The following is a 22,399-nucleotide window of genomic DNA, read 5'->3' on the forward strand; positions in this document are numbered from 1 at the left end:
TAAATTATTTAGGTTGGTCTGAGGGGGTCAGCAGAGAAATTCCTACGGCTAGACATGAATTGTCTTCCGACACTTCAAATACCTTTTCTGTTTGTTTGGGTTTTTTCAAGTCCTGTTCTGTTTTATCTGTGAAAGAGGTACTAGACCAGAGTACTCAGTATTCAGTTGCTCCTAGATCTGGCGGACAGATGACACTTTTGCACAAGGGGAGAGAACTGCTCATGCTACATCTACAGTGGTTTTTCACATTTGATGGCAGGAAAGGTCTGTATGTTTTCTGTGAATAACAGCATGGTTACGATTAGATTGTTCTTTAGGTGTTGTCACAGCGTGAGCTGGTCCTTTAAAAGATTTGGGTTAAACTTTCCTCATATATTAATGTAGTCTCATTAGCCTCAACAGAGTCTGGTCTAGAGAATGAGAGGTTAGGAATCAACATCCGTATCTATATAGTTACTGCTGTAAACATGTTTGGATTTGCAGTCATGGTATGTTTGTGGTATGTATGTCTGAAAAATGTTTTATTTCCCAAGTTATATGCATTATTTTTTCAATATATGCTTAGCGTTTTTCTAAACCAGAAATGAGAGGTCAATGACTGTCAGAAAGACCCAGACATTTCCTAATATTTATAGAGGATGTGTGTTATACACAAGTGCTAACATAAAAATTTAGCTCTGTGAAAGAGCTGACAAAAAAATGTCTCTCTTAGCAGGCAGGAGCCCAGCCTAGAGTATTTTGTTTTCTTACTTTTATCTCTCAAGAGCTAAACTGGTGGTTATTAGGAGTGCTTTCTGTGCAGCTCCTTCCTCCAGTACTTGTGTATTCCTCAAATGTCCTTGAATCTCCACAGGAGTCTTTCTCAAAGGATGTTTGTTCTTCCCAGTCCACTCCAGGAGCAGACCAACCTGCAGCTACGTAGACTGCATGTTAGAGTTTGATTTCATTCAGTTCCAATATTTGTCATTGTCGTGGTTTAACCCCAGCCCGCAACTCAGCCCCACGCAGCCGCTCGCTCACTCCCCCCCCGGTGGGATGGGGGAGAGAATCGGAAGGGTAAAAGTGAGAAAACTCGTGGGTTGAGATAAAGACAGTTTAATAGGGAAAGCAAAAGCTGCATGTGCAAGCAAAGCAAAACGAGGAATTCATTCCCCACTTCCCATGGGCAGGCAGGTGTTCAGCCATCTCCAGGAAAGCAGGGCTCCAGCATGCGGAACAGGGACTTGGGAAGATGAATGCCATCACTCCGAATGTCCGCCCCTTCCTTCTCCTTCCCCCAGTTTTACACGCTGATCATGACGTCCTATGGTCTGGAATATCCCTCTGGTCAGTTGGGGTCAGCTGTCCCAGCTGTGTCCCCCCCCAGCTCCTTGTGCCCCCCCAGTCTCCTCGCTGGTGGGGTGGGGTGAGGAGCAGAACAGCCCTTGGCTCTGGGTAAGCCCTGCTCAGCAGTGACGAAAACATCCCTGTGTTATCAAAACTGTTTCCAGCACAAATCCAAACCATAGGCCCATACTGGCTACTACAAAGAAAATTAACTCTATCCCAGCCAAAACCAGCACAGTCATTCACTCTGCTTCAAGTATTTTTTTCCAATTTTTTTAATGTACAAATAATTTTACATTGTTGGACAACATTTGGTTTAAAGCAGGACATGAGAGTAAGAGCCAAAAGCCTCTGCGAGACTTCAGCCAGCCAGGACTCCGGTGGATAGTAGAGACAAGATTTCTGGGATTTTCAGCCTGCTGTGATGTGCACAAAATTCATCAATTTTTATATTTCTGTCCTTGAAAGGTTGGTTTAATATGTACCTGATGAAATTAGGCTATGGGCTCCAGTAATTCTGGTTACTTTGCAGTCAGTTAGAGGTAGAAAAAATTTATGATATTGATAAAGTTGAGCTTTCTGTTTAAGCCAGTTGCTCCAGGGAAGTGAATGTTCTATTCCCTTGAAGGAAATTGCTCCAATTTAATGGCATTGAATGTTTAATCATTTGTTACTTGTCTCACTTGCAAATACTGCTGATGGTTACGTTGTTTATCTAGACTGATTCTCTGAGAAATGGGAAGTGGTTCCCTTTTCTCTTAAAGTTTTTCTTAAGTTTTTCCTCAGTTTTTCTGAAGACAAAGAAGAACCCGTGAATTGTCTTGTAAGATTTTTTCCACCTGAGCTGAACTGCTAAACCTGATGTTTGACAGATAAATTAGTAAAAGAGGGCAGCTAGTTTCTGTCTGTTGGTAATCTGAATTGCTGAATAGTGGATGAAATTTTGCTCTCCTGTATGAAGACATACATTTGGAAAGTATAAGCAAAGTCATCTGAGTGTCTGCTGTAAAACTGGTGTGAGAGCAGATTAGATCATTTCCACAGGATTATTTGGCCCATGATAGACAGTATAAAAGTGGAAACAACAATACCTTTGGATAGCTTTATCTCATCTAAGAGTACTGGAGACAAGGGAAGACAGGAACCACTGAACCTGTGTGCAAGCAGCAGTCCTGACTAATTTGTACTGAGTCCTGCCAGTTGCGTTGGAAATCAATACCTAATAGAGATTACATAATAATACAAATCACTGTAGTATTATATATCGAGGGGCTTCTCTTTTGGATTTAACATGTAGGCCAGCTATAGCAGTTGGCCAGTTTTCTTTTACTCCGTTTTATTTGCCCATGTTAGGGATGAGTGTTGTAAGGTAGCTGTCCTGCTTTGATTATTGATCTGTCACTCTTTGTTTTCAAATTCCTTCTTAAACATCAGTTTTGAAAAATCACCACTATTCCGTGGGTGAGGCTGGTTTTTAGCCAGAGCAGTCGGTAGTTGCCTCACTGCTGAGAACCAGTGGATAGACTGTGAAGACTAAGGACCAGAGAAAAAGATCTTTTCTACGTCCCAAAGACTGTTGAAATTAAAGGTCCCATTAATTTCCCTCCTCTTTAGATCAGGTTCTGATAATGTGGGCGCTGGTCTCTGGGGACAGCACGTGAGCTCTGGCCTTGAGGAAGGATGAAATAAGCTATCCCATCCTGGTCGTTACGCTCATGGCGCGGGCCGGAGTGCTGTAACACTCCCTGAAGGCAGAGCTTCCCTTCTCTCTCCTGTCATAGCCATCCCTCTGCACCAGGCGTTGCAACTTGCTACCAGCTGCAACTGGACCTTGGCACGTAAATGAGTGGGGCTGTGTGGTTTTTCCACCCTCGCCCTAAGCTGGCTGTATCTGTAGGCACTGGGACTGCACGGACCAATCCTGCTCTGCACCTGGCTGCTTCGGGGCGTGGGTAGAGCAGACGCTGAGCTGTTTGTGCCCAGCCTTGTAGGCAGCATCTTCAATTTATTCTATTTCCACCATTATGTTGAAGCTTGATGTACTCTGAAAAAAGGGGTTTTAGTAATGTCTCCTCTAATTTTTGCTCCCTCCCTCCTTCTCTCTAGATAAGTAAGTTCTCAGGACAGATTCAGGTAGATTGGGAGCCCTAGAACTGCTTATTCAAGTCTGAGTGGCTTCACTTCTCCTGAAGATCATACCCCCGGAGAGTCAGTTATTCTGAGAATCATGTTTACCTTTGCCTTCTAGATATGGATTTAGAAAACAGTCATCCTCATAAAGCACCTTTTTACAACATCGTTTCACCCAGTCATATGAGTTAGCATTAAACATTTACTCACACACATAGCCAAAGAAGACATGGACAATTATTTCTGTCTTAAAAAAATACATGCTGTGAATTGTTTAAGTGTTTGGGAAAAATTTTCACTTCTGTCCAGGTTTGTAAAATCTAGTTCATTGTGTTTCATCACACTGTTTTTCATTTTAAGTAATACAGCTAAAAAGCTGAGGCAATAATCACTGAGAAAGCAATTTTACAGAAAGTTTCTAGCCTTGGGAGACTTTCTTAATGGTTGGTGTTTGCTATATAATTAAGCATTTGGCACTTACCAGATTTCATTTACAAAGCACTTTCTTTGTACCTTCTCTAATGGTATTAAGAAGAGAACTTGCAATTTTGAGATACTTCCTGCTCTAGCAAGCAAGGTAAAGCCAAAGCTATGCCCTTGTCTGCTTTCTGGTTTCTACATTTGAAGTGGTCTTTTTTTTGTCCTCATTTTGAATACAAATGCATGTTGAATAGGCTGAGGAATGGGAAATCCATGTGAGTCTTCAACAATCCTATAAGTGCTGACATACTCTGAACAGGGTGTCTGTCCCCATGTCTGGAAGACAAAGATAGAGAAAGATCATTTTATTGCTCAAGTATTTTCCTTTTTCTGGCTTCTATTTTCCTGACTGGAATCAATATTTCAGGGCTAATGGATGAGGACGTCTGCTGTTGCTGCCTAAAATGCTGACCTTAGCAATCAATATATTTAGCTTGGAGCATTCGTGATGTCAATTACTATGATAATACTTTAGCATTTACTGCCTGCAAAATGTCTGGGTTATTGGGTTAGAGTTCCCCTACAACCTTCTCTTTCCCACTTTCTCTTTTTATACCCTGTAACTGCTGGGGACTCCGAACCCTCGAGCACAACTGTGTTAAGCAATTATTTTATTAGGACTGGATGAATGATGGTTTTTGTTTTGTTTTCTAATTTGTTGATCATTTTGAAAATTCAGAGGGACAAGCAAGCTGTTCTGAATAATGCATTTCACTTCAACAGAAAGTGCTTTGTTCTGATGTTTTAAAATCTTTTCAAGCAGATTTTGAAGATTTCTAGTAACAATGAGTTAAAGTTTGCCACAAAGTTATTCTATACCAAAGAAACAGGACACCTTTTTGTAGAAAACACAGGAACATTTCACTTATTTTTTTCATTGTGGTCTGTAACTTAAGTGAATAATTTGATTGTATGTAAATGAGTTTAGTGTCACTGCTTGTGCTTTTTTTTTCCTCCAAAAATGGTTTCATTTAAAAAATATCACGTAGCCCAGGATTTTCGTGCTAGTCATCTCCAAGTGCTTTCAAAATGGCATCTGTCTCCCTTCTGCTCTTTGTTTTGTTCAACATGAACTGCCTAGTCTGTGGGTTTATCCCACTCTTGCCTGAACAGAATAGGGTTAAACACCACCATCCCTATCAGCACTGGTGCTTTCTGTCTGTTGCACATCAGTTTGTTGCTAAGCTTCTGTACCAAATTACCTGGATGCGGTAATGACCTTGACCTTGACATCAGATGGATCCTAGGGGTCATAAAGACTCTCAACAGATCTAAGAGATTATTGACCTCAGACCAGAGCTTCAGTAAAGTTTGTCAGTCTCTGCAGAGCATAACAGTAGATAGACCATTACAAATGATGGCTTTTTATTCATAGGGCAGTCTTGAACTGCAGCATCTAATCTTATTAGGGAAAATTAGGTCTGTCTTGGGGCTTTAAAACCTGTTTGTGGGGCTCTGGCCCACAAGCTGTCAATCAACTGAAACCTGTCACAAAGGTTTACAAAGACTGACCGTAAATTGCTAAAGAATGACAGCTATTGTACATGACTGCATTGCCTTCAGGTCTGTCCAAATCTGCATTTTTTGCAAATTAAAAGGAGCCTGTGGTTAATGGAATAAGAAGTGCTTTGTCTGATAGAGTATTGAAGACAACTGGGAGTATTGACATTTTTTGTATTATATGGTGTTTTTTTTCAGAAGGAGCAAAGGTCACTAAAAATGAGACTGTGAAAAGGTATTATTCATGTGTACTTGTATCAGTTGAAAAGTTTGTTCCTCAGTCCTGTAATAACCAATACCTTTGCACACATATGGCACTGCTTAAAGGGTTTTCAAATGTTTCTTATAATGCTGAATAAGCAAGGTCTGGCCCAAAGCCCTTCAAGGTAATTGAGAGCTTTTCCATTGACTTCAGTGGGCTTTGGCTTAGGACACTAGTGAATTTATTCTCTCAGAACCACTTGGACTATTGTTATCCTCATATATTAGTAGAAAAGTGAGACAAAAAAGTGAAATGACATGCTGTCAGTCACACAACAAGTTGGCAAAGGCAGTATAAGAACTCAGTGGTTTTGCTATCGGTCCAGGTATTCAACCACCTCTGCTCTCAAAAAAAAAAAAAAGAAAAAGAAAAGTGGAGATTTTCTTATGCTGGTGAAATAGCCCTGTGAATGGCTTGAGACTAGAGTCAAGCTTTCATTACATATAGGCTGTCCTAGTTAATGATATCTCAGGTGTGCCCTGAGCTCCCCGGGGTTTATGGCCTCGCTGGGGATGTGGCTCGCAGGGGATGCAGCGCCGCGATCCTCCTTCCCGCGGCCCGCGCTGCAGTTTCCTGGTGCTGACGGGGATCACGTCGGCAGCCGTGAGTCACGCTCAGCATCTGCGCTTCTGTGCTCCAAAGGTGCCCAGACAGAACTCGGAAACAGCCAGACTCCTGGAAAATATTTATTAGATGATGCATTCAGGGAAAAAAAAATATTGACACAACAACAGCCTACGTGCCTGCTTCTAGCCACCATGGCTTACCTTTGCCTGGTGAAGGCGCTCCCACTTTGCACACTCCTGTAATGTCCTTTTTGGCTTCGCAGCCCGTTCTCACTAGAAGAAATTTCGCAGTGCAGAGGAGAGCCAGGGTGCAGGCAGCCTCTTGGGCAGGAGACTTTTTGGGAGCTAGCAGCCTCCCTTGCAGTGGTGCTGCCTCCCCCTTGCATCCCTCCTGCGGCAGCAGGACGGAGGACAGACCTTTCCCGGAGCTCCCGTCAACCAGGTGACCCCTTCAGAGCTCTGTGTGGTTTCTTGTGCTCTACTTGGGATAACCCTAGCAGCCTTTGTTGTAATTTGTCTGATAATTCACAATCTGTACTTTTTTTTATTATTATTATTTTTTTCTCCTATGGTTTTATCTTTTAGTCTCTGTCTTTTAGCCTGGGGGAGGGAGCCTTTTGCTCTCTAGTGGCATGCCCTGGTAGATCTGCTAGCTTTGAGTCCTCTGCAATATATGAGGATGCTATTCCCCTCTGAGACGGATGTTTTTATTACTTTTTTTTTTTTTTTGTAGCCTGAAGAGCACGATGTGTCCAACTCCATGGTTTTTACATTGTCAGGCTTAGGCTGAGCAAATAGCACAAGGAGAAAGCTTTCTTCTTGTTGGATCCTCTCCAAGCCCAAGTGGTCAGATACACAATGAATCCTTTGATATCTGGAAAGAAGAAAAAGGTGGTTTCTGATAACACTACTTCTGCAGATTGTTCCAGGGGTCATTCTTAGCTGTCCTCTGGGATAGGAAAGATTCGTGCGATTTCCATGCTGACAGAGACGACCCTGCCAGTGCTAGCTGTATGAACTAGTCAGGTATGTCAAAGGAGAAGAGAAAGCACATACAGCCAAAGGCTACAAAACTCTGGAGCTTATTCACCTTCCTTCCTTGACCTCCACACTGATTTGATTTGAAGCTACCTCATCACTATATTGAACGTGATTTACATGGTTCATTAATTAATAAGCCAAAATGATATTAAGAAGCCATGAGTGCACTGTTAACTAATGGGTCTGTCAAGTTCTCACTGAAGTCTTCAGGGATAATGCCCAAGGGGCAGAAGTTAGATTAATTCCATTCATATCAACTGCCACTACCTAAAAGGTATGACTTAACTGATGAGTGGTAATTGGTTATAAGCCATTGTGACCAGGTCCTACATTTGGCAAAGAAAAAAGAAGATCTGACTTCTGCTGAGCTGGAAGGCCTTGATAAAACTGTTAAAGACTTAAGACCACAGTCTTCAGCTTTTTCTGATATTTTGTATGTATCTGAGCTGCAACGTTGAGAAAGCTCTGGAAGGCAAGAGTCTTTACTTAAATATTGTAGGAAGAAGAGTTTAGTGTGTGCTCATGTGAGGACATAACAGATGCTGAGATCTGAACGAAAAAAGCGTAGATAACCACAACCAGATATAAAACTAGCACGGGGCCTGGAGGGCAACTGGCTAGCCCAGGGTATCAGTGTATTCCCTAGAAGTCTTTTATTTCCTGGTCACTCTTGGAGTTTCAGTTGAAATCTTGGGCAATCCCTGAATGACAGTCCCATTTCTGCAAATAGAGAGTAGTAACTGGAAACTGTTCTCCTGGAAAACCATTTAAATCCTAGTGAATCAAATAAATATTTTTACCTTTTCCTTTTAGAAGTGCTTTGCCTAGTCTGGGGAAGGAATAAAGAAGAAATGAAGCAATATCACACATTTGCCCTCTCTCCATGAATGTGATTTAAAAGGGTCATGACTACAGACCATACTTTTAGGGTAGGTTTGTGTAGATCACTGCAGAAAAAGATTTTGAGCAGGTTTAGTGGACAGTCACTTTATTCTATTAAACGTACATGCTAAAGATACTACTTAAAGAAAATATTATTGGATAAATCCTTGTCACTGCCTCCACATTTATGTGTTTTGGAATAGTCATAGCAAAATAGAGAAGTTTGTTCATCAATCCTTTTTATTCTCTTTAGATATTTGTAGCCATTGTTATAAATGGATCCAGTCACAGTGTTCTCTCCTGTAATGTTTTAGATCTAGTTGCCTGAAGTACCAGGCAATATGGGTGTCAAACCTGTGTTTGAACCTAAAGACAGCCTGTTGCTACAGCTGTCTTCACAGATGTGAAGTTAGGCCCCACAAACTGGAGCAGCCTGTGAATTTTCCCAGTTTACAGTGTCCCAACCTTTTCCTGATAGTATCAAATTGAAAAAAAACAATCTCAATTCTTTTATTAAGTTATTACCTGGCACAAAGACATTGCATTTCTCAATGATTTGAAAGATCTCAGTGATTTCAAGATTTAAAATTGCTCCTTAGATATTAGAACCAAGTTCCAGATCTAGGTCAGATCTTTAAAGCACTTCTTATACATAAAGATATGCTGTTATTAAGGTTAATCAGGTTGTTGTATGTTTTAATCCCCAGTCAGAGCAAGAAGTCTCTGTGTCAGTACAGTGCAACTGAGCCTCCATTGTTACAGGCTGCACTGGGATCAATGGTATTTCGGTTGTAAAAAAAACCTGGAGAAAAGGTAAAAAAGCAACATGCCTAATTTCCAGCAACTGTACTGAATGTTGAGCAGGCTTAAGTTGTTTTGAGTCACTAAGATTAGCCAAGTTGAAATATTCGTCTCCTCTTACTTTGATTTACCACCATTCACGTTACAGAGTGAATTGCATTTGCTCTGTAAGCATCATTTTGTTCAATGGGGCAAATACATATTAACATTGCCACAGTAATTGCTCAAAAGGCATTATATTACTTGCTTGTTTTTTTGAAAGTGCCTACAGATGCTGTTTACCACCTCACAGGACTAGATGTTATAAACACAAAACAAATATCAGTCCTTCTCTCAATGACCTGGTGATTTCAACATGTAGTGAGAGATGAGAGGCAGGGAGAGGAATAGAAAAGGAGAAGAGACAGATGAAACGGTGTGTTAAGTAAATTGGCAGCTATTACAATTGCATTTGTTCAGGCTTATCAGAGGGAAGTGGAAGAAGCAAGAGGGCTGGAGCCATCCCTCCACTAGCTCTGCCTAGTACTACTTGTAGTCCAGTCTCATGAGAAAGGAGAGACTGCAGTGTAGCTTATCTGCCCATCAGCAGCCCAACCGTGCCTGACTCTGAACTGCTGTTTCATATACTTTTGCAATAAGAAAGGTTACATCTGTTGTCTCTGACCAAAATCTGGTTGTAGTATGGGCATGAGTGAGACCACGTAAAACAAGAAAGGTTTTTTTCTGTAGCTGATGCTACTTTTCCATTAGCAGAAGTAAAGTAGAACTTGGAATGAGATTGAGTCCACCTGCATTTTTGATGTCTCATGAAGCAGTCCTCCTCAAACAAGTATCTGACTTCCATACTGAGTTGATGAAGGCATACAGGTTGCTCTTTGGAGGAAGACCCTACCTGCCCTAGGTTGTGAGTTCTTTGATACCAAAGGTAGGAAGAAATCCCATGGCTTTGCCACCCTTCTCTAGCTCTTGGTTGGAAGAAGTGATGTCGTAATAGCTAATGTCTGAGGTGAAAATGATGTGAGTCAAAGGCACATTTGGTATATTCAGGGCTGTCTGAATTAGTTCTGGATAGGGTGGTTGCTGAGCAAGGACTCCTGGAGCTCCAGAGCCCTCTGCCTTACCCATTAAAGAATGAGTCTTTAATAGTGGCCATATTTTCCAGCTGAATAACTAGAGAACAGAAAGGTTTAGTGACTTGGCTTTGTGGGCTCTGCAGCTTACTGGTCAAGGCTCTGTCAGCTCAAAAGAGCTCTGTGGCTGACAGCCACGATTTTGACACCTAAGCCTTGAAAATACATTTGAAAATTACTCATTTCTGTCTTTCAGAGTGAAGGTAGGCAATTCCCTGAATATGTGAAGGGTTTATTTAGCTGTGTGGTGAATACATCTATCTTTCTAAATTACTTAATACAACTACATTTCTAAATTCTTAATCACCAAAGCAAAGATAGTGGAATGATGTATTTCTAGTACATAGTTAGGTCTGATTCATCTTGGTGTTCCTGGATGAATAAGATCCAGTGTTCCTGTTAATGGATGCTTTCTATGACCCAGCCATTTGAGAAGAGTGATGCATTACTGAGGATTTGCATTGGTAGGTACTTTCTGTAGTAATTGCACAGCTACCAAGAGAGATAATTGCTGGTTTCCAGATGTTACCGCTGTGGTCAGTGCCACTTGCTCCCACTCTCTGTTTAAATTTAATTCTCCTGTGAACCTTCCTTTTCATTAATTAAAAATTATGAAACTAGTTTCTGCATTTAATTACACAAAAGAAAGACAAACAAAAGCTGTTTTAAAAGCCTGAATGATTCTGAGCATTATGAAAGTGTAGTGAGGGTAGCTGCCTAACAAAGCATGGTTAGTGAACACTTAGAAAACTCACATACTAGATGAGAAAGCAGAACCGAGATTACTGCACTTTTAACATGATTTACAAATAACAAGCATAGGGAGCAAACAAAAGCACACTTCATCATTCCAGCAGCATTAACTCTGACCAGAACAGACAGGTTTTCAGCCTCTATCTCCATAGTATGTCTCTGCAAAAAGAAAACTGAGAGGCATTCTGCAAAGTCATGCGGAGGAAGTGCTCCCAGCTCATTGTGCTTCCTTGCACGCCTGAAGGCGCTCTGTGTGTGAGCATTTGCAAGAATAGACCATATGTTAATGACTTACTTACTAACCTCAAAGCCAAGTCCAGATGCTATAAACCACCAGTGTTACCTTTCTTTTGTGCACTGTGTTATTGCCTGAACAAACCCCATCATTTCAGAAAATGTCAGGTACAAGTATTGTATCAAGAAGCAAACTGTGGAAAGTCAGCTCATACATTTACCAGAAAGCCATTAGGAGAAAACGTATATGTACTGAAAACAAGATAAAAAGAATATATAAATGTATCCACAAGCCCAAAGTATGATGTTCTATTACGATGAAAGATGCTTGAAAAACATTAAGAATAACAAAGCAGATTCTTTCCTACCATAAAAAAGCTTTGCTCAACACAGGAGGGCTTCATGACTGCTGGAAAATATGAGAAAGGTAAACACAGTACAACGATATCACCCAGACATTTTGAAAGCAGGTTTTTGGTTTTCAGACTGTAATTGGGCTGCCTCTTGGATTTGCGTGAGTAGCGTAAATCTAACATACCTGTACAATAGGTGAAAAAACTGGTACTTTGTACCTTTCAGTGATTTTCTTGTGGTTTTTAATTTTCTTTAGTCATTTCCTCATCCCTTTTTTGTTGCAATAGCTTTGATGGTTCCCCATATATACCGCTTCTTTACCCTGCTGTTAGCCCTGAAAGGAATTGACAGGCCCCCTGTCCAGCTTGTTAAGCTCTTGAAGCTCGCTGCATCCTGCATGTAGCGTGTTTCTGATTACGCCGGCAGCGCAGACACTCGAGCTCACAGCTGCTGCAGCGCTGCCAGATCAATACAGCCACAAAGCACAGCAAGCCTTTTGTGTCAGTTCAGAAATCAGATTTCTCTTGTCTAGAGGGCAATCTGTAAAATAAAATCTCCTAACGTGAAGTAGTCCTCCCGGAGCTTCACCGAGATATCCATTTATCAGTGTATTTAACAAGGCACTAAGAAGCTCTGGAGGCTGAGTGACAAGAAGGGGCTTCCTTGCTTCAAATCGATGCCACCTCCCCCTCTGCCTCTCCCCCGCACCACCCTCAACTCCACATGCGATAAGGCACAGCATATGTTTCTCCTTAGACTTGTCTGCAAAAATATCAAACCCTTAAAAGACGCATCAGTGGCGGACATAAACCTGTCAGAAAACAATTATCAGCTGTATCTCGTAGTGATCTTATTATGTCACTTGGGTCTTGACAACCTTGCAGATACCCTCTGTAGTGGAAATAATCAGGGCAGAGATAATGAAATTTATTGATAAAGCAAGGAGTCCGACTGGGTCAGCTTGAAGCCCACTCAGCTGTTAGTTTGCGGGTGGGACTGTTGTTCATTTCTGTTTTTTTTTTTCTTTTTTTTTTTGTACGGCTGATAGGACTCAATTTATATTCTTTCCTTCTCTTTGATACGGACAAACTCATTTTTTTCCCCTCCAACTCCAGTGAACATTTAGGTTTAGAGCTAGTATGCAGGAACTGTCAGCTCAGCAGCCAAGAGAAAGAAAGGGGAGTAGGGTACAGGGAAGGATCAACCATAGCATGTTGTGGAAAGCAGACTAAGACCATCCTTTCCCAGACATTTGTCCTACCACTTCCCTGGGAATAGCTGTGTTAAGGGTGAGCCTTGCAGGAGTGCTAATGAGTTGCACTGGCAGCAGGACTTTGACCCTGCAAGGGCATGAGAGTGTAAATCCGTACAAACTGAGATATAAAGAAAAGGGGGTTGCATGTATGGGTGGAAGTGACTTTTTTAGCAACTTGGACTCATCTCTATCTGTGCTTTTTCACTCACTTGTAAATAGTTTCCTTAGGGATTGGATTTGGAGAATCAAATTTGACCAAATTTCACCTGATGGTGAAACTCAGTCTAGGAATGGATTTTTTCACAGGGGAAACTGTTGCCCCAGAGGAAGGAGGGCTGAAGCTTGAGGAAATTGCAGGACTCCAGTTCTGAGGAAATGGCTGGTCTTAGCAAAAATGTGGAAATATGGCTTACATTAACTATTGAGCAGTCCTTTGCACTTTGTTTTTGCTTTGAAGAGCAGCTTTAAAAAAAAAATATACATTTTGCAGAGTGGTTTCAAAAAGCCCCTAAAGGAAAAAACGTTAGGTTGAGTGGCAGGACCTAGCACTGTCTTGGAAAGGCCTATGGAGAGGAGACCCAGGTTTCTTACTGGGCCCATGTGAAGGCTGGAACAGCTTTGCTTTGCACACTTGCCATCAACCAGGCTGAAGCAAGTGAGTTTGATTATGGATGAAGGAGGAGTTCCCCACGGAAGAAAAGGAAAACTTAAAAGCTTTTAAAATTAGACTATACAAGTCAAGGAAGATGACTAATTTAGTAAGGCTTCAACAAGAGTAGATGCCTGAGAAAAACATCTGTTAGAAGAAAAGCATTGGAAACACTCTGAAATATATATTCAGTAAGGTGAATCCATTTTTGTCAGGGCTACAGTTATGCAAACAATTTAATATAGTTTGTTAAAGATGTCCTGTGGTTCTGCCACATATGACTTATGATATAGTAAGGTGTCTTGATTAAGATCTGTTGCCTGGATTTTACTTTAAAAAGGGACAACACTAAGCAACATCTTTGCCTATTTTCACTTTAGGAGTTGTGGGAGGAATCTATTCCTAACTGAAAGTCTAGGGCTGAGAATGCTTTGGATGCTTCATTTTCCCCAATCTGTGGGTTAAATTGGGAGCTAATGACAGACTGATGAAAATCTCTAGAATGAAATATTTTCCTTTCTCTAACACAGCAGAGTCAGCAGGGTGTAGGTCAACAGAAAGGAGCTCACCCTGTGCCTGTTTACTGATAGTTCCCAGTCTGCCTTCCGTAGCCCTACAGCCTTCAACCCCGGCGCTGACTGTAGCTTCGTTTGCTATACCCTGGCTTCCAGTTCCCTCTAGTTGTCTCCTACCCCATTTCTCTTCTATATCACTACCAGTCAATGCTTAGTCTTCTGTGGTGGTGAAGGATCAAACTTCTAATGGTAACTAGCCCTTAAAAAACATCAGAGGGTTTTTTATTGTCTTACTGCCTCTGCTGGACACCTAACCTACGAGGCAGTGAATATCTTTCAGAAGTGCCTGTCTCCCTCCACTGCCCAGGCCAGGTGCCTGCCTTTTTATAGATGGATATACTTGCAGAAATGCTACCAAAAGTCAATTGACCGATGATATTTTATGTCTTACTGCCATAACACATTTATACTAACAGATTTTATGAATCATTGCAAAGGTGAGGTCCATAATAGCAAAACCAAGCTTCTCATGGGGTTTTTTGTTACAGTACAATCCTGGCTTTCTTAGTCCTGCTTTTACTCGGACTGATTTATCTTGAGGCTATAGACTACAGATATATTTGCCTACCTATACTTTGTCATGATATTATCATCAAGAATATAACTAAACCGTTGGTGTCAGAGCAACCCAAATTCTTCTTATCTGAAGAGAAGAAAGGGACGATAAGATTTTTTTTTTAACTTCACTTGCCTATCTCATTGCATTTCTCTATCAGTTGAGTATGTTTTTCATTTTCCTTTCCAGGTGCACTTTTGTTTTCAATATTGAAGATCATATTCATAAAGGGGATTTCATCCATCACTATCCCTCTACATTTACAATTCAATTTTAAGGATGAAACTTTCTACCAAGCAAAAGCATAGGCAGGTACTTCATCAGTACAAATGTGAGTACACATGAGGACTTTTTTTCCAACAGGACAAAAATGAGAACAAGATCATCTGAGTACAATCAGATAGGTGTGCTCTAAGATGGAGGCAAGGCCACAGGGTGTCGCAAGCTTGGAAACCGATCCAACTAGGAAACATCGTGATATGGTTAGAAGAAAAGGTGTAGTTGCTTGGAAGAATGACCAATTACAGCCTTTTAGGTTAATAATGCCAAATCATTTGTGCAGGCTGGGTCACATAATCTCTCAAGAGTCATATGTCCTGTCCCCATCCTGTTATCAGATGTATCTCTCTCATACATGTAAGATGTAGGCATCTTCTGAAATACAGCTGGACGTAGAGCAGGTACAACACCAACAGAGGGGAAATGCAGAACATGGGAACTCTCCATCCCAGCTGTTCCATGAATAACTGGTCTCTGGCCCAGTATCACAGAAAACAGGTCCTTAGACTAACTGGATTACTCTGAGCACTTGACCTTCTTATATGACAGAGAAATGATTGTATGCTAACAATTTACCTGGTAAATCATTATACATATGCTGCATATACAGGACCCCAAGTATTCTGGAGTACTCTCACTGATTTTATTCTAAAATGTGATTCAAACTAGACAGTAGTTGGAGATGTTCAGAGATGCTTCTAGAATGTAGTCAAATGATCAGTTCTTCAGAAATCACTGCACTTCCTTTGAGTAATCATTAGCAATTTTTTCAAATGGAAACAATATTGCCTTTCAGCTGGTTTCTACTCTGTAATGAAGATTTTTAGGTACAAACATTTATGCATAATAATGCATCCTTTCTCATCACCTGTGTAAATTCAGAGCTGACCTGTGGAAATCAAACAGAAATAATTTGTTGGTCCCCATAACAAAAGTGATGTTATATGGAAACAGATGGCTCTATCCCAAATTCAAGAATTATTTCCAAATGCAAAGAGTGAGGGTCTCAATTCCCAGAGCAAATACTCTCAGATGAATCAAAGTGTGCAGGATCTAGAACTGTTCAGCTGGCCAGCATTTTTCTGCCGTCTATAGTGGAAGACAAAAGCTCTGTTCATCTTGAGTGTAATGTAATCAAGAGTATGGTAGAAAACTTTTTTTCACTGGTAACACAGATGACACTGATGAAAATATCTGGAACTGATCTACAGTACAGTTTCTGCTGTTGTTGTGTACTAAAGCCACGACTGAAAGGAGATGCTGTTCTAAGTGGATGGATGGAATAGTCACAGATGTAAGAAGAAAATGAATCCATTTACTCTTCATACCTGGTCAGTTTTCTTATATACACAAGACATAACAGATTAATTAGATTCACTCACGTACCTTGAATTCACTTGTGCTAGTAATAGAGGGCACACTGCAGATAACCTCCCTTCTCAGTGCTGAAGGGCAATCTACACAGCCTGCTTGAAGAGTTTTAGCCTTAAAAAAAAACAGTTACAATATCATATGTGGTATTTCATACTTAGCCTTTGCAAGACTTCCTTTGCTTTGAAGGGATTTCTGACTAAGTTTCTAATCCTATGACTGGCTGTGTGTCTAGGCTTCTCCTTACTCATATGGTCTGGTTTGGAACAGGAGCCAAATGAAGACTGACGGTCATGGTCAGTTTGTATTAGCCACATAAAAGGACCGTATTTTGGTCTTGAAGGGTTTACAGTCCACCTGCATTTTAACATCTGAAGCTGCATGGGATAGAAGCCAGCAGAAGCCATTGGAAAACCTTCCACCATCTTAAAAAAAATAGATCCGGGTCTGTACCTTTCATTCAATATGTTGATTTCATTAATCCCCTGAGATTTGGTTTATTTTTATGTAGTTAATCTGAACAACAAAGCTGAATGCAATGTGGCAGTTCAGAGAAAATGGAGTAAAAGCATTGCATTGTTTATGGCAAAAAATGTAAGACCATTCTCCCTTCTTCTCCAGTAAAGATTGGCTCTGATGCAGAAAATTCCTTAAACTCCTGCCTGACAACTAATATTGTTTCTATCACAGTATGAATGAGTCTTGCAAAATTCTGTTTGTGGCTGATAAAGAGTATTAGGCGATATGGACATGAGAGAGTAAAAGCTTTATGAAGGCAGGGCACAAGCCTGGGTCAACGACAGGAGAGAAAAAACAGGGAGCAGAAGAGGTAGTATGTGACTAAAAAAGCAAAGAGAAGAACAGCAGGCAATGTGTTTTGTTTCCCCAAGAAATTCTGGAGGATTTGACTCTTTGCAAGTCTGTCAGTGCTGGATGGGGATTGCAGTGCATTCTGCACTGTGAGGCCTTGGGGTAAATAAAATTGCAACAAGAGCAAAAGGTTTTAATTTCTCATGCAGAAGCAGTAAAGAGATAATAATAACGATAAGGCTAGAACCTTGGATAGTGTCCCTCTCCAGACATGGGCCATTGGTGAAAGGAATACATATTCTGAAGCTTGGATGATTTTGATAGGTCTACATAGTTGTGGACTGCCTGACCTCTTTCTACAGTAACTATCTGTTCTTTTTCTCTTTTGTATTTCAACATCTGATGGTTTTGCAAGAAAGCAGAACTACGGATGCTGGTCAGATCCTGCATATTTTCTCCCCCTTTTCCAAGCCCCTTTGTTTGCTTTTTGCTATGGATTTACAGTGACGCATCCCATCTGGTTCTGCTGTATTGCATGATCCAAGATAACACTTAGCACCATTAGCAGTCAAGATGGAACACATCATAGCTTGTTCCTAGTGTGTGTCGCCAAGGGCCTTAATCTTCTGCTTCAGAATTCCAAATAATTTTAAATTTCTTTTTAAGTTCCAGAGTGGTAAGCATCCCAGGGAACTCTGCATTTCCACATTAGGGCTGATTCTGCACCCAGGCAAGCTTGTTTAAAACTAATTCAGGGATCTTTGTGCCAGATAGATATACCATGACTGGGCTGAAGGTCAGGCGAGCAGCTCTGTCTTTCTTTCTGAACCATCCAGTCTCATCACAGCCACCTTGATTATCTTTTAGCCCTGTCCCATGTCCTGCCTGATACCCTCCTCTTGTCAGGGAGGGGCATTCTCAGGGTCCGTTTAGGGCAGGTTTGAATTGCTGAGCTGTGGAAAAAACAGCCAGTACAGAGGCAAAGGACAGAGCCTGTAATAAGAAAGCATTCTTTCCACACCCTCTGGTTTTCGTGTCCCATATTTGAGTTTGAAACCGTGGTATTTTGAACTATGACTCACCAATTTTGCTTTATTGCTGATAGTCTGTGGTTGGTAAATTTTATGACTTTAATCAGTCGAGCAGCTATATGCAAAGTAAAGCTAAACTGAGAGTATTTAACTTCTGCACAGAATAGGAATAGATAATGTAACGAGACTTTGTCATGTCCAAAAGCACGTAAATTAATCTGACATTACAGGCATAGCCACTGCACACATGCACACAAAAAGCAGGACTTCCTGCTGTTGTTGACATTGTTTCCCATGTAGTCTGTTTATCGCTGTGATTTGTTTATTAGACAGGTGGACGCACCATGCTGGGGCCCTGCAACAGAGATCGGCCGTCTCGTGGGACCTACAGAAATGGGGAGAGAGCCCACAGGGATTCCGTGTGGCCCCATAGACGGGCGAGAGAGAAATCTCCCCTGCAGGGTCCTGCTGAGGATTATACCCTCCCGCGGATGCCCCGATAATCTCATAATCCCTAACCTATGACTTGCCTCTGATCTCCTCTCACTCCAAATCATTTAGACTTCAAGTAAGAGGAAGTTTAAAGAAGGAGAACAATTATGAAAAGCCATTTCCATTAAGCTCCTAAAACATTTTTAGCCAGTTTAACAGAGCAGTTAATGAGAGCAGGAGAGGAGACCTTGGGAGGGTAGCATAGATGTCTTTAATCTTTCTGGTCTATTTTTCTTATCTCCACCACATCTGCTGAAGCAAACAAGCAAACAAGATATGTTTCCAGTATGCACTTAACACTTCACATGCTATAGTTGAAAAAGTGGAGAAATGCTTTATTTGTTTATTGGTTTAACAGTTTTAACTGATGTGATACATATGACACGAAATATTCCCTCCACATACGCAGACAGACTTGTAAATGATAGGTTTGGTTACTACTGGAAAGTAGATCCACTTTACCACATTCCTCCTGCCCCTCCACCCCCCCAGATTGATTATTCTGTTACAGCGCCTCAGTAAGCTTGTTATATGACAGTGAGGAGCTGGTTAGTATATCCTTTCTGATTCTGCCTTTTTTATGGATTTCAAAGATAATTTCAAATTAAAATAACCTAAAGCGTAAAAGAGACTGGCATTGGTTATCTATTCTTTACAAATAGATATAATTCTTGTGGTTTTTTTTTATTTTGTTATTGACCAAGCTCTAAAATATGCATTATTCTGCTTTATGTATCTATTTTTGAAAAGCTCCTGGGTAAAAGTGAACTTTTACATAGCATTTTCCCTTATTGTTTTTAAAATGTAATATTTAAAATATTTGCCATTTGCAAAACAGTCCCCTTCTTCAACTCTCCCCCAATATTGTACTTTCTTTTGTTCTATTGGAGTTTCTTTATAGTATCAAAAAGAGAAGAAAAATATGCACATTCCAGAAATAATAATAGTAGTAGTAGTAGTAATAATAATAATAATAATAATAATAGATTTTTCATTAATACTGAAAAGCTACAGCTAAGCAAGACCTGTATAAACAAACCTTGTAAGAATATTCAAAAGAAGAAACATCACAAAACAAAGGATTTTTTCAGTTTAGCAGAAATGAGGGAACGTAGCTTGTCAGAGAAGACGTACAGTTGCAATTCCTTACCACCCACGCTCCCTTTCTACTTCCAGGCTATTTTCTATTTGAACTGCATGGTTTGGGGTGATAGTTGTTTTTTTTACTGTCGTTTCAGCTCAGTGCTGTGGTCTCAACTGGGGTCTCAAGGTGTTGCAATAAGATAATTTGCAACAGGTAAAATGACAAACATCCATCATTATCTCCAGCAATTTTTTTACAAGGCTATCAACAGAGCTATTTGAAAACTGTCCCAACTGCTTGGCTTTTGAAGACGGATTTAGCCCTTCTGGACTGAGGTTTTTGCAATATTTCATATGATGGCTTGTGCGCAAAACTGTACTATCATATTAATAATTGCAGTAACTTTTGTCATTTTACAAATCCGAAGTAATAAATGTCATAACTACTAAGACTGTAATTCACTTAATGGTGTCACATCCTTTTAAACTTGTACTCTGGATTATGTCCCTTCCTTGCTGTTATATTAGAACCATGATATAAAAATGCACTGTTGACTTTGCAGGAAAATATCATTAAAAGAGAGTGCTTTATCTCTTTTACTCCTTTGACCTCTCCCTCCCAGCCATAACTAGTTGACTGTAGCTGTATTCTTCCTCTCCTAAAGCAAAAGTAATTAATCTACTTTCAAGATTTGCAGAATCTCATATTTCAAAAAGTACCTGCTTTTGCTTAGAATGGCCTTGTCAGTGTGGGATTGAAAAATGATCTGAAACACTTTATCAAAGATCAAACAAATGCAAACTGCACTTACCATTAGCTAAATACTTGGCCTGGACTGAGTCATCCCATCATGTGCTGGGCTCCTGAGTATCATCCCTGTATCATCCAGTATCATCCCTGATCAGTGCTGGAGCGTGGCACCCACAGGTTTAATTAGACTGCAACATGTCTGTATAACCGAGTTTGAGTTTAGCAATAGGTAGGTGTGGTGATGGCCTTGTTGTTTTGTTGCTGTGGCAAAGATTGGGCTTCTAAAAAGCACAAAATAAATTAAGAGTAACTATGACAAACTAGAGGAGATGGTTGATGCAGAGCTTATGAATTCTGATTTGAATTAGAAGCTTCTATGTGAGATTTCTAACTCCAGTGTGAATGTAGCGCTGGGTGCCTTCACTACTGTCCTTCTACTGCCATATTTGGCTGAAATCCAATGGGATGATGACACAGCTCTAATAATGGAAAGTCATTAACCTGAGGAAATCTCATTCAAATGAAACTGAATGGGGCAATGCAATAGCTACAGCTTGCCAGGGTAAGTTTTGTCTGACTTCTTTTCAGGGAGCTGGAGCTCAGAGCAGTGGAATTTCTCCCTGAGGCAAAACAAAGGAATTGGATGTCATTTTGCAACCCTTTAACTAAACGTGATTTCAAACCTCAGGACTTTTTGCGGGAGAGAAGGTAATGCTTCTCTCAAAGTAGGGTTAGCCAAGGAAGAAGAAAAATTGCTGTATAAAGAGGAGAGAGCGAGAGCAAGATATTTAAGAATATTCAAAAAAGGATCCAAAGAACAACTACCACCCCGAATCACACACAGTTCAGATAGAAAAGACAAAAAAGATTCTGACATATCCAAAAAAATCGGGGGAAGGAAACAGAGGCATGTGTGTTTATTATTTTGTCTAGTTCTGTATCCTTCCTGTGCTAACTGAAGTGGAGGATAATTGTATTTAGAAACCCATATACATCTTGGGCATCTGTTAACTTTCATCTGTCCTGTATCACTGAAGAATAGCACGTAAACCCAGCATGCTGCAGGCTAGATTTAAGGAATTCAGTGTGTTTAAATCACTGTGGTGTCTGGAAGCTTGGGACATCCTAGGACAGCCTAGGGGCCATTTAGCCCAAATTCTGTGAAGAGAGAACAGATATCCATGTTTTATCTAGGAAGTGTGTCAGAGGTGCCAAGGATGGGACAAAGACCAGTAGACCAAGAGAAGATGAAACTCATGTCTATCCTTGAGGTCCCAGTACAGCAACCTGGCTAGTGTTCTGCTAGGGTTAGCCCCATCAGAACTGAAACAATAACCAAGAATAATAGGGAAAATATATATTCATAGTAGTAAATGAGCTTGCAGATTGCATTCTTCTTAAGTTCTTGGCCTCAGAAGAGAACTTTTTCATTTAAATGATATATTGAAATACCACCACCACCCCGCTGGTTAATTAACAAAAGCCTTATACTGGAGTGCAAAGAGTGAACAGTTGAAAAAATAGATACATTTTGAGATTTTTTTCTAAGCTAGTTCCTTCAGAAATAAGGGTTCCACTTTGTCAGAATTAGCTCTGAGTTTGGGGAATTTTATGCAAAAGCCCCATTGTTTGTTTCTGTCTCCTGCAAAGATTTTTCCTCCTTGTTTGTGACTCCACTTCCCCATCAATTACTCCTTCTTGGTGATCTGAGCTCATTTTAAATCTTTTAATACAGATATTGACACCAAAGAGGACTCATCCATAGAGGAACGGAATGTGGAGCTAGTCTTCAAAAAAGCATGTGTCAGTGCCTCTCAGTCACATTAGTAATTTTTTTTTTTTTTTTCTGAACTAGAAGCTTCTAATGTTTGTCTTAGCCTCTGGGCATTAAATGGATCAAAGAGGATTGGAGGGGACAACGCTCATCTGAGGTGCTCATGTGCTGGAGCACACGATCACCAGCTGATCATCATGTTGCCACTCGTGCCACTCATATTATGGAGCTAAATTCAGGTGGCAGGGTTCACATTAGCCTGGCATTACCTGCCCATCTCTCGCTGCAAGAGAGGACACCACCATTGCAGAGTT

At 40.6% G+C, this 22,399-nt stretch overlaps 2 long non-coding RNA genes across 2 annotated transcripts in view; one reads left to right on the forward strand and one right to left on the reverse strand.

Annotated features, from left to right (window-relative positions):
* LOC138681945 (uncharacterized) overlaps positions 1-22,399 on the forward strand; it is a 180,627-nt gene that overhangs the window by 87,717 nt on the left and 70,511 nt on the right. The gene's annotated exons all lie outside the window — the stretch shown is intronic.
* LOC138681946 (uncharacterized) lies at positions 1,323-20,759 on the reverse strand. Its single transcript, XR_011322179.1, has 3 exons — positions 20,373-20,759; positions 6,466-7,138; positions 1,323-4,212 (listed from the first exon to the last, which is right to left on the reverse strand). It is a non-coding gene; the product is annotated as an uncharacterized lncRNA (long non-coding RNA).

Source organism: Haliaeetus albicilla, chromosome 25 (assembly GCF_947461875.1).
Source record: "Haliaeetus albicilla chromosome 25, bHalAlb1.1, whole genome shotgun sequence".
NCBI lineage: Eukaryota > Metazoa > Chordata > Aves > Accipitriformes > Accipitridae > Haliaeetus > Haliaeetus albicilla.